Source organism: Panthera uncia, chromosome A2 (genome assembly GCF_023721935.1).
Source record: "Panthera uncia isolate 11264 chromosome A2, Puncia_PCG_1.0, whole genome shotgun sequence".
Lineage (NCBI taxonomy): Eukaryota > Metazoa > Chordata > Mammalia > Carnivora > Felidae > Panthera > Panthera uncia.
In genome coordinates, this window is record NC_064816.1 from 101,065,951 (window position 1) to 101,078,815 (window position 12,865).

The 12,865-nt window shown below is 33.9% G+C and overlaps 1 long non-coding RNA gene across 2 annotated transcripts in view; it reads right to left on the reverse strand.

Annotated features, from left to right (window-relative positions):
• LOC125929955 (uncharacterized) overlaps window positions 1-12,865 on the reverse strand; it is a 46,011-nt gene that overhangs the window by 20,905 nt on the left and 12,241 nt on the right. For both annotated transcript variants that reach the window (XR_007460013.1, XR_007460012.1), the window contains exon 2: window positions 4,429-4,554. This is a non-coding gene — a long non-coding RNA (uncharacterized LOC125929955). The remainder of the gene's footprint in view (window positions 1-4,428; window positions 4,555-12,865) is intronic.

Genomic DNA, 12,865 nt, shown 5'->3' on the forward strand with positions numbered 1-12,865 from the left:
TAATATTCTCTCTGGATGATTGTTAAAGCTTACTCACTTTAATGGAAGCCCCTCAAAAAAATCTCAGTTTTCTGATACTGAAGTCCTTGGAGCTGCCTTTCTGAAATTTAGTTGATGAATTCATTTTTAATCTGAGTTAACTTTAATACCTATCCAATAAATCCTCCTCTTAATTTAAGTTAGTTAAAGGCGACAAGTGTCTCTTGCAACCCAATAAACCTCAATAACACAATTACTTACTTTATCAAAGTAAGAATCAAAATATAATTATTATAAACATCCCCTGTACTGAACGCCATACAAAATAAATGCCGGTGTGCTGTTCTATAGAGGAGCTACCGGCCATATGTGACTATGTAAATCAATTAAAATTTAACAAAAAACCTAAAATTCAATTCCACTGTCATATTAGTCACATTTTAAGTGTTTTATACCAATATGTGTCTAATAGCTAGCATATTAGTGCAGATAAAGGACCACTTCTCTCATTGCAGAAAGTTTCATAAGAAAGCACTGTCCAGAATAAATTAATTGGGGTTTGTGAGTATAGCTAGGTCTGGAAAAAGATTACTTAAACATGCTAAGAAATTCCTCCACTGGCCATTGTGCTAAGAACAAATTTTATAAACTATATCTCTAAGTCCTAATTTCTTTTACAGAAGGAAACTTCATAAACTGCCCATTCCTCTAAGAATGCTATGATATTCTTGACCCTATTTCTATGACTCTAGTCAGTATGCTTATAGTCATTAGTACAGTACATAGAGTTATTATTTGATAAAATGAATTTTCATTAACATAATAAAATTAAGTCTAAAATGAGAATTATAAATGTAGAAAAAGGCATTAAAGTATCGGATCACTAATTAAGTCATGATATCTATTATATTAAATAAAATATGCTAAAATATTCATATAAGTCAAATATGCTAAAATGAGGTCATTCTCAAAGAATTTACAATAAATCAGACTCATAGATTCATTGCAGACTGATGAGGAGGGGTTCAAAGGCCATTCACTTTCCATTGGTTGGGCAATGATGCCTTTCCTTGGCAGTACAAGATATCACCTTGGTATTTTATTTAATCTAAATCTAAAGTCGTATGTCATACTTTATTTCCACATTACTTACACAGAAAAAGTAAAATATTACTTTTAAGATGTTAATGTCAGGGACTAAATATTTACCATACAGCCCCCCTAATAGGCACATATTCATTAAAGTGTAACATCAATCTTTAAAAAAAAAATCTTAATGCTTATTTATTTTTGAGAGAGACAGAGCTTGAGTCGGTGAGGGGCAGAGAGTGAGACAGAATCAGAAGCAGGCACCTAACGTGGGGCTTGAACTCGTGAACTGCAAGATCATGACATGAGCTAAAGTCAGACGTTTAGCCAATTGAGCCACCCAGGCATTCCAAATCTTTTAAAGGGAAGAGGAGCTATATGCAAACATACATACATATACCCACAAATCTGAATTCAACACTTACTTGTCTGAATTTTGAGCCCTGTGCCTTCCAGTCATTGTTTTCTCCCTGTATGAAAAGATGTAAGCAGGAAAGTAGCCCCCCACCCTTTTTTTTTTTGTTTTTTGTTTTCAAACAACACTGAATCTAAGGGGCAATAATCAATTCTAAAAAATCCCCTTATTAATGAAAGTAATAACCAAGGTATAATCTGTATCCATGTACAAAAGTGTCTTTGTAGGAAAACAGCATATTCTGAAGGAAATTTACTTTGAAGCCAACACTTAAAAACTGATGTGTTCTCTAAAGTAACTCTTTTTCTGAATGATGTGTTTTTTTTACATTTATTTATTTTTGAGAGAAAGAGAGTGACAGAGCACAATGGGGGAGGGGCGGGAAGACAGAGAGAGAGGGAGACACAAAATCCGAAGCAGGTTCCAGGCTCTGAGCTGTCAGCACAGAGCCCGACACGGGGCTTGAACTCAGGAGCCATGAGATCATGACCTGAGCCAAAGCCAGATGCTTAACTGACTGAGCCACCCAGGCGCCCCTCCTGCATGACATTTTAAATTCAACATGGTACCTTTAATCTGAGTGTTATGATGAAAATATATTGACCATTTAATAGGTTTTTAAATAGACCATTTAATATCCATACCAAAGTATGGATAATACTTAGAACATAAAAAATTCTGACATTGCAATTTAATTATTTAGGCTTTTGAACAATGCAGAAAGTTTTGAGTATAGATGATGAATTAACTACTTGATAAAAGCAGTATGCTAATAAGACTTTGGTTCTGTATACATCAATTAATTTCAGTCTTTTTCATACCTCTTAAATCTCAAAATGGTGTCTGTGGGTGTAAATAATACATGTGTGTATGTGTGTATAAAAGAGAGAGGAAAAGAGAGACTGAATTAATGCAAGTGATCCTACATCAGGAAGAACTGCTGTGAGTACATGTGCTACTTACATTGGATCAATATTATTATTTGAAAATGACTCTTAATCATATTGCTTGTTAATTAAGTTACAATATCCTCTAAATCTGGAGACTATTATGGTCTCCATTATATCAAAAGCTATTCTATAACTGACAAAATAATTTTGGTGGGGTTTCCCAGCAGATTTACCAGTACTGATTCCAGGAATTAAATCAACCTATTCAATTGAATGAATGTGGTTCAATTCCATATAACTGGCCTGTGCTCTCCTAACTCAAAAAACAACAGTCATTAAATTGTAATACATCTGATTACTCTGTACAAAAGCAACATACATCTAAGTGAGAGCAGCTGTGGTGAAACAAAATACTCTCTTCCCTTTTGGAGACCATTAGAAAACTAAAGCTGATAGATGAATCAAATCCACGGCGGGGGGGGGGGGGGGGGGGAAGCTCTAATAGAACAGTAAAACATATGGATAGTGCTCCACTGCAGAATTATGATCCTGTTAAAGGAAATTTCTCTCTAGAAATGTCCTCAATGACTCCTATGCTTGTTCACATTAGAATACCTATATTGTATGACAAATGGAAAATAAATCTGTTTCAAGTATGCATTGTCATATTAAAAGACTCTGATGCTTTGCCATTACTCAAGTGTCCCATTTCTCTCTTCAATGTTAAAACAGATGTCATGATGTTACTATTAGCATTTCATGTTTATACTTTTCTGCATTTTCCTAATAAAATTATTTTTCACTGACTCTGTATGCTTTCTACTTACCACTGATACAAATTTTATTTCATATTTACATTAACATGACTAAGGAAATATTATCTTGCTTTACTATCATTACTGCTGATTACAAGTTTGCAAATATCCAAGGTAAGTCAGTGAAAGAAAGACACGTTCAAGGCATTTCTACTGCAACAAAATGTGAGTTTTGTTCATGTAGTTTTTAAATTTTTGATGTACATTAACATGTGAATATAAATGTGAATGATTTACAAGAACATTCCAGTTGATTTAAAGTTGGTGAGCTACATAAGAAGAAGAGGGTTTAGGGGCACCTGGGTGGGTGAGTCGGTTAAGCATCCGACTTCAGCTCAGGTCACGATCTCGCGGTTCGTGAGTTCAAGCCCCGCATCAGGCTCTGTGCTGATGGCTCAGAGCCTGGAGCCTGTTTCAGATTCTGTGTCTCCCTCTCTCTCTGACCCTCCCCCATTCATGCTCTGTCTCACTCTGTCTCAAAAATAAATAAACGTTAAAAAAATTAAAAAATAAATTTAAAAAAAGAAGAGGGTTTAGAATGGAGAGGCTTGTAGGATTCAAGTACATAGAGAGAACAGTAGAAAACTAGAAATTTAAACTACAATGTCATGAATCTTTAATTGTAAGATCAATGTTTTGTAACAAATACTTTTCCACTGGGAGGTGGAGGAAGCAAAGGAGAAAAAATGTTTACCAGATGTTGGGCATTCCAAATAAGAAAAAGAAGACATTACTCCTATCACTGCTTCTGTAGCACAGATGCTATCTATCACTACAGTACTATAGTCAGACCATGTGGTCCACTTTAATGAGTGTCCTCCTAAGTGGCTATTAATTAGCATGTTCTTATATACTAAGTCTCAATATCATTCCAAAGTTTATAGTTGGTTCCTTACTTTCTTCTTTCTTTAGAGTATGCTTTATGAGTTTTATGAAGAAGTTCCAGTGATTACAAGAGCTCAGAGCATTTACATGGTTTTGGAGGCGGGGTGGGGGAACAAAGTATTGACAACTGGCAGAGAGGGAGTAGACAATAAATGAGCCAACCCCAATGAGGATAATAAGTAATAATGAAAGACTAAATAATAATGATGAGTGGAGCCAGTTCATTAGTTTTCCATAGCTCAGGCTTTTGCCTCACTTAACTGAATAAAATATATATGGTTCAAGTTGTAGTGAAAAAATATTCCTCTTTCTGATATGCATTTATTCATACAACAACTATTTATTGTTTACCTACCATATTTCTGGCAATGTGGTCTGGGATAAAATTACTTTTCAAACTTCCTGATAAACATGAATTTAGCGTCCTTGCCTTCTGCACTTATATAAGATAGTACCTTCTGACTTCATCCTGTGAAAAACTCTTAAGAGGTGAATGAAATACTGTAATAAAAGAAAAACATTGACATAACTTAAAAACACATGAATAAATCTTGAATTCAAACACTGTAATTTGAAAAACAGCCTGTATACCTGACAAGGCTTATATTTTCACTTTGAAACAACACATGGTCTACCCATTTGTCACACCTAAGAGATGTCTAGGCTACTTCTATATCTTGTGAACAGTTTCATGGATCTACAACCACCATGGCGATCAAAAATTCTTTCCTGAGGTGTTTTGTCAAAATGAAATTAATTTTTACTATTATGTGAGAAAATATTAATTTGGGGTATACCTGAAAGCATTATTTTTTCACATCTAGGTTGTATGTGAGGTTCCAACATGGAAAACAGGTCAGTGGAACTTTGGAATGATTTGTTCCAAGAAGGGAAAAATATAATCTTATATAATATCAATCATATAATTAAGTATACAGGCAATTATTGTAAGCCATATGATTTATTGGTGCCTGGGTCTTAATATTTAAGAATAAATCCTTCAGTTTCTTAAAAGACTATGTTTAACCCACCCACTTTCAGATAACTGTGAACAAAAATTTTGAGGTTTAATAATCTATATGTTTAGAATTATTTGTAGGTATTCTAACTGATATCAGCATAAAATAGTTAAGATAAATACTTCAGGGGTTATTTTTTATTACACAAAGTTATCATGGTTAACATATTTCTGCAATTTTCAGCTCCATTCTTTCATTCAAAATCAGTAGAATTCTGTACTCCACTTATGAGTAAACCACTTAGGCAGTTACCTGGAGAACACAGAATATCCATAAAAGAAAGAGATAGGTACAGTGAATATTCTCCAAAAAGAAAACTAAGCTATATCTGGAAATATAAAATTGGCACTAAGCATTTTATTTAAAACATATGAAAAATGTCAAACTTCATAAAAATGATAACTAATACACACAACGCTTAAAACAGATTTTGAAGAGTTGGAGTAAGAATTTAAAGAAATATATAAACCAATAGGGACCATAAGCATCAAGGGACACAGCAGAATATCTAACATACTAGGAAATCACACACACACAAAAAATGTATCCAGACTTGATTGAAAAGAAGGCAACATTCTGACAAACACCAGGGTAAATTTTATTGCCATTTCTTAGTGAAAAAGGAATACGGAAATCCACTGCCTGTTGCATATTATTATGTTTCCAGTTGATTGCATACTAAATTTTATATAGTTCTCATTCTATATAGTGAGTTTGGTGATTCTAAATATAAAGTGTTCATAGAGTCCTAATAAAGGAATCCTCCCAGGCATATTTGCAACAATGACCTCTATGTAATTAGCCAAGTTCTGGTGCCAGGAGTGCAAAGAAACTAGTAAGAACATTCTCACAGATGATTGTTTTTAACAAGCTTATTTTTGTTTGGGTGTTCTACTTATTACATATGCATGTCTGATCTCTTGCAAAACTAAAGCCATATAAGAATGTCAAGGTTACAAGTGAGGTTCTTTAATTTTCCATTAGTCATCAGGTACTAGATTTAAACAGCAGATTGTTTCAATTGGTTTAGTTGGCTAGTGCCAAAGCCTATTCAAATGTTCTCTGCCTGTTGTTTACTTTTGTATTTGTAACTCAAAGTCTTGCTGCCAAGTATTCTATGAGCTCTCCAAAATATTTTAATGCAAATAGGTTGGAAATGTCATCAGGACAATTACATTAAGGAACAAGCTCAAGTAAATCCACAAGCAAATGGGGTTGGGGGGGGGGGCACTTCCACATAGATCATTAATTCTTAATGATGAGGATAATAAAGTAAGGCACTGATGATATACTATGTATATTAACATTAGCTGGGAAATAATGATTAAGCAGTAAAAACATAAAACTGATTGGAAGGTGATGAGCACATTCCAAGCAGAAAGCAGAAAAGAAACCAGTGGCAGGAAGAATAAGACAGGAAAGGCAAGAGAACAAGGACTGCAGAGTCCTGGCAGTGTTTGTACTTGGATTCTTTTGCGGAAGCCATCAGTATCCTGTTAAATAGCCACCCAGTCAACAGTCAAGCCCATACGCCCAAGGTCAGATACTGAGGGGCTAAATTTTGCAACAAATGTGACCAGACGAAAAAAAAGGGCACAATTGTGTGGAATTAATCAGCCAGCTCAGCAGGACCCAATTCTCATTTCTTTTTCTGGTATCTAACAATATTCTCTAACTCCTTCTCTAGATTAAAGTGCAAATGGCATGTTGCTATTATCATCTGATATTAACTACTTTAAGCCACCATCAACATTGCCTTTTGGTTTACAGGATTCAATCCATATCTACTGTCTGTTTCAAAATTCTGAGTATCACATGCCTATTTTATAACTCATCGTAGTCTTTTCATCCAACCAAATCTTTTTTTTTTTGAAGTTTATTTATTCTGAGATAGAGAGGGAGAGAGCACATGCCCAGTGAGCAGGGGAGGGACAGAGAGAGGGAGAAAGAGAATCCTAAGCAGGCTCTGCACTCTCAGTGCGGGGCTCAAATTCACGAACGATGAGACCATGACCTGAGCCGAAATCAAGTCAGATGCTTAACTGGCTGAGCCACCCACGTGCCCCTTTGTCGAACCATACCTTAAAAATAAATCAGAACACAACTAACAGTAAACATGTAAAAGAATTTAAGATGTGTAATATACAATTGTTTTCATGACATTTACTATACATACTGAATTTAAAAGTTTTATCCAAATTATTTATGATCAAATCAGGCCAGGTGTATAGGAGACAATGCACCTATTCAAATACAGTCAAAGCATCAATTCCCATTTATTATCTACCCTCATTATTTTATTTTTACAAAATTAATTTCTTTCAAAATTATAGTATGCCATGTTAACATGTATTTCAAAAACAACATATGGTTCCTCTATTCCATGGTGTTGCATCATGGAGATGGTACAGTGAATGATAAAGATACATAGACACAAGAAGGAACTTTAAAGTTCACGCAGGTACAGAAGGTCAAATGGGTTCAACATCCTAGAAAACAATTTGGGCAACAGAGACAAGAAAATGAAACAAAAGACTGGGCAACACAGACCAGACAAAGGCAAACCTTCACAGAATAGGAATTTAGAGTCCAACCCTGAACATTAATGGGAATCATAGGATACCCACATCAAATAGGGCACCAAACTTATCAAGTAGATTTATGACCTTATTTGTGTGAGGGTAAAAATAACATGTATTGAGTCTCAGTAATGAAAAGACAAGACAAATAGGAACCTCCAGGCTGGAAGATGAAGCGAGGTGAAGAGAAGGAAAAGTGTACCTAATACTTTGACTTTTTATTAAGCATGAATTTTAAATTTTTATTGAAGTATAATTTACATACTTTAAGATGAAGATCCTAAGTATTCAGTTCAATGAGCTTGGGTAATTGCATGCAACCCTTCAACTATCCCTCAAAACAAGAACATTTATATAATCAACAGAAAGTTTCTTTATATCCCATTTCCTGTCCATTTCTACCTCCACCTCAGGCAATTACTTTGAGATTTCTGTAACAATTTCTAAAACAATAAGTTTTACCTTTCCTTGGAATTTATGTAAATGAATTACAATGTATGCATTTCTTTTTTTTGCATGTAGATTTTTTATATCACAAAATATTCTAGAAATTCATCCATGCTGCTTGTATCAGTAGTCTGTTCCTTTTCTCTGAGTAGTATTCCATTATATGAATGTACAAATGTGTATCATTTGGTTTACCTGTTGATGGATATTTGTTGGGGGTTTTTTCTTTGTTTTAATTTTTTCTACTATTATCTATTATTATATTATTATTTTAAGAGAGAGAGAGAGCACGAGGAAGAGGTGTGTGTGTATGTGGGAGGGAGGGAGAGAGGGAGAGAGAGAGAGAATCTTAAGCAGGCTCCACACTCAGCACAGCGCCTGATGCAGAGTTTGATTCCACGACTCTGGAATCATGACCTGAGCCAAAATCAAGAGGAGTGCTCAACCGACTGAGCCTTCCAGGCACCCCTGTTAGGAGGGTTTTAATTCAAATATTGGCTTAATAAGAATAGGCTGCTATGAATATTTATGTGCAAGTCTTTGGGTGTATGTTTTATGTTTCCGTACATAGCTGGGTCACAAGAGAGATGTATGTTTAACTTTATTAAGAAAGTGCCAGATAGTCCAAATAATTTATTTTTACATTCCCATTAACAACTTATGAGCATTTTAGTTTCTCTACATACTCACCAATAGAGTTCCTATGTACCCTACAATATTGATACTTTATATTAGTATGGTAACTTTGTAATAAATAATAAAACAATATTGATACATTTGGTATTGTCAAATTTTTTGTTTTTGTTTTTAGCCCTTTAAATGGATAGCAGGCAGTGTATCATTATGCTTTTTATTTGCATTTCCTGATGATTAATGATATTCATTACTTTTTCATTTTCCAATTGTCCATTACTATGTATTCTTTTGCGAGGTTTCTGCCATGTCTTTTGCCCATTTTAATTGGATGCTTTATATTTTTAGTGTTGATTTGTAAAAATAAAGGTCTTTTGTCACATAATTGTATTTCCCCATCCTTAACTTGCTTATTTGATGGTGTACTTGATAAGAAGAAATCCTTAGTTTTGACAAAGACCAACAAATACATCAATATTTCCTTTTGTAGTCCTAATAAATCTTTTTAATAAATAATCTATTTAATAAATAATTTAATAAACAAATCATCTAATAAATATTTTCCTGCCCTAAGTTAGTAAGAAAATAGTACTGAGAATTCCCGTGTACCTTACACCCAATATCCCATGGTACATTTCTTATAATTAATGAATCAATATTGATAAATTTACCAAACTTTATTCTCATTTCCAGAGTCTTTACCTAAGGTTCTTTTTCTGTTTCAGTGTCTCATCCAGGACACAACATTGCATTTAGTTGTCATGTTTCCTTAGGTTCCTCTTGGTTTGTTACAGTTTCTCAGACTTCCATTGTTAATAATGAAAGTTTTGAGGAGTGTTAGTTAGGTATTTTATAAAATGTCTCTCAGTTAAGATCTTTTGTTTTTCTCACGATTCGATTGAGTGTGATGGTTAATTTTATGAGCCAACCTGGCCAGGCCATAGTATCAACATTTGGTCAAACATACTCTGGATATCTCTGTCAGGGCATTTGTGAATGAAATTTACACTTAAATCAGTGGACTCTGAGGAAAGCAGATTGTTTTCCATAATGGAGGTACGCCTCATTCAATCAGATGAAGGCCTGAATAGAATAAAAGATTGATCTTCCCAGGGCTAGAGAAAATTTGGCCAGCAGATAGCCCTCAGACTTGAACTGTAACATTGGCTCTTCCTGGGTTTCCAACTTTCTCTCTCTCTCTCTCTCTCTCTCTCTCTCTCTCTGTCTATATATATCTCGATATCAGTATACATATAGACAGAGAGATACATCCAGTTGGTTTTGTTTCTCTGGAGGATCCTGACCAATACAGTGGAGTTACAGGTTTGGGGGACAAAGACTTTATAAAGAAGTAAAGTGCCATTCTCATTGCATTATACCAAAGGTACATAGTATCAGCGTGACTTATCACCTTGATTGCCCGTCTGAGGTATGTGGATCAGATTTCTCAACTGCAAAGTTACTATTTTTCCCCCTTCTATACTGTGCTCTTTGGAAGGAAATCACCATATGCAGTCCACAGTTAAGGAGTAGGGAGTTATGCTCCACTCCCTTGAGAGAAGAATATCTACATAAATTATTTCAAATTTCTCTACATACATCATTTGTCTATTTATCCCCATTTAGTCTTTTATATATATATATATATATATATATATATATATATATATATATATATGTATGAACTCATGGATGTATATTTTATAATTTGGATTACCATCTACCACCACCTTATTTATATTGTTGCTTAAAGTGTAAAAGCTTTGGCCATTGGAAACTCTTTCCTTTGGCTGTTGTGTCCCTTTGATATATCCCCCTCATTGTGAGTTCCTATGACTTGTGTGTGTTTGTTTCCTTAAGCAATTTCTTATTTTCTGACACTACAAGTTTCTCCAGGCTCATCTTGTATAATTCCTGATTCAGTTCTAGAATAATCCATTTCTCCCAGGAGCTCTAGCTCCTATTATTAAAGAATGATATTAGAAATTAAGTTCTGGCTACTAGGTGTGGTCATTGGTACTGAGGTGTTATTGCTTCCACACCCTCTCAACTGATAAAGGAAATCTGTGTGTATACTAATGTGTATATACAAGAATCTGTAAACATTCCTGTATGTAATTATCCATATCCCTATTAAGCTAAATATGAGTTTATACCGGCATATACAAATGTAACCCATACTACATTTATTATTGTAGCCTCTTCCCCGTGCTTATCTGTAACTTCCCAGTCCAATAACAAAAACCTGTCTACCATCCAATTACTTACTGGTTCAATTCCCATATATATGTATGGTGGTATCAGAATTCGTATTCTGTAGCTCAACATGGGACAATTTTATGAACTATAGTACAGTGTCTATATACATTTTCTTTTGCCTTTAGACTTAAAGACTCTATTCATTTCTGAAGTTACTTAGGTCAGTATCTTTTTCTCCTAATACCTTCAGCAAAGTAATTTCATATATTTATAATAGATTTTGTCTACATCACTGCTGGGATCTCACACCTGGTAAATCTTTTTTTTTTTTTTTTTTTTTTTTTTTTTTAAATTTACTTACACTTAGGCTCATTCTTTGTATTGTAAAGTTCTATGGGTTTTGACAATCCATAGTGTCATGTGCCCACCATTACAGTATTATACAAAATAGTTTCACCATCCTAAAAAAATACCTTGTGCTTTTCCTCTTCAACCCTCTTTCGCTTCTGCTGAAAGCCTGGCAACCACTGATCTTTTTTACCTCATGTAACACCTACTTCACTACTACCTCATGTAGTTTTGCCTTTTCCAGAAGGTCATGTAATTGGAATCACAGTAAGCCTTTTCAGATTGGCATATATATAATATATATATATATATATATATATATATATATATATATATATATGTTATAATGTTTACTTATTTTTGAGAGACAGAGCATGAGCAGGGGAGGGGCAGAGAGAGAGGGAGACACAGAATCCAAAACGGGCTCCAGGCTCTTAGCTGTCGGCCTTGACGCTCCGACCCAGGACTCAAACTCATGGACCACGAGATCATGACCTGAGCCAAAGTCAGATGCTTAACTGACTCGAGCCACCCAGGCGCCCCACACATTGGCTTATATTTTTCTATAGAAGCATCTAGTGATTCCAAATTAAAAGACTGGTCCTTTCACTATTGAGCTGACTTTGTAGGAAGTTAATTGATCATGGGTCAATTAATGCATGAGTCTACTTCTGAACTCGGTTATGTTCTATTGATTCTATTCGGCTATTCTAATAACAATGATACATTATCTTAATTACATTAACTTTATAGCTTGAAATCTGGAATTGCAAGTCATTCAATTTTGTTGTTCTTTGGCAAGATTATTTTGGTTCTTCTAAGTTCTTCCATTTGCATATAAATTATAGAATCTAATTGTTGATTTTATCAAAAAAGACTTCGAGGATTTTGATTTATATTGAATTGAATCTATAGACCAATTTGAAGAGAAAGGAACACCTTAATACTGAACCTTCTAATTTGTGAAAATAGTATCTCTGTTTATTTCAGTCTTCATTAATTTCTCTCAAATAGATTATAGTTTTTAATATAGGTATCTTGCATGAGTTTTATTAGGTTTATTCCTAGGTATTTAATTTTTTTAATGCAATTATAAATGGTATTTTTAGATTTTTATTTGAAAATTATCATTACAATTGATTTTTGTATATTTACTTTGTGTCCTATGAACTAAAATAATATATTACTTCTGGAATATTTTTCTGGGACCCATAAAATATTTTACATACAAAATCCTGTTTCTTTACAATTTTGTTTATAAACTTCATGCATTTCAATCTTTTTCATGCTTTATTGCACTGGCTAAGAATTACGATGAAATGATGACACAAAGTCATTTACCAATTTATCATCATATATGATTCTATCTATGATGAAATTTTTATAATCAATGAGAATTGAAAAACTAGTCAATTTACTTTTTTCTGCATTTATTTAGATGATCACATGATTTCTTCTTCTATATTGTTATTTTGTGAATTACATAGATTGAGTTTCAATGTTAGCCACTAGTATTATTCATTAATGTATTCCTGTATTGAATCTGCTAATATATATTTTTAAACAT